Raw genomic sequence first — 213 nt, forward strand, 5'->3', positions numbered from 1 at the left:
CTGAAAGAGGCAGAGGAGGTCAGCTGTGCTCAGAAAGAAACTGACAATAAAAGAAAGCTTGTGAAGGACACCGTCGGTTAGAGAATGAGCAACAGGAAGCTGTGTTGGCACTCCCTAAGTCTCCCCAAAGCATTCAGGGACTTTTTAAAGGGCAGCAACACTATGCCACGAATGGGAAATGTTCATGATTATGTTATGAGGTAAAGTTTAATA

The sequence above is a fragment of the Gymnodraco acuticeps genome, unplaced genomic scaffold, assembly GCF_902827175.1.
Source record: "Gymnodraco acuticeps unplaced genomic scaffold, fGymAcu1.1, whole genome shotgun sequence".
Classification (NCBI taxonomy): domain Eukaryota; kingdom Metazoa; phylum Chordata; class Actinopteri; order Perciformes; family Bathydraconidae; genus Gymnodraco; species Gymnodraco acuticeps.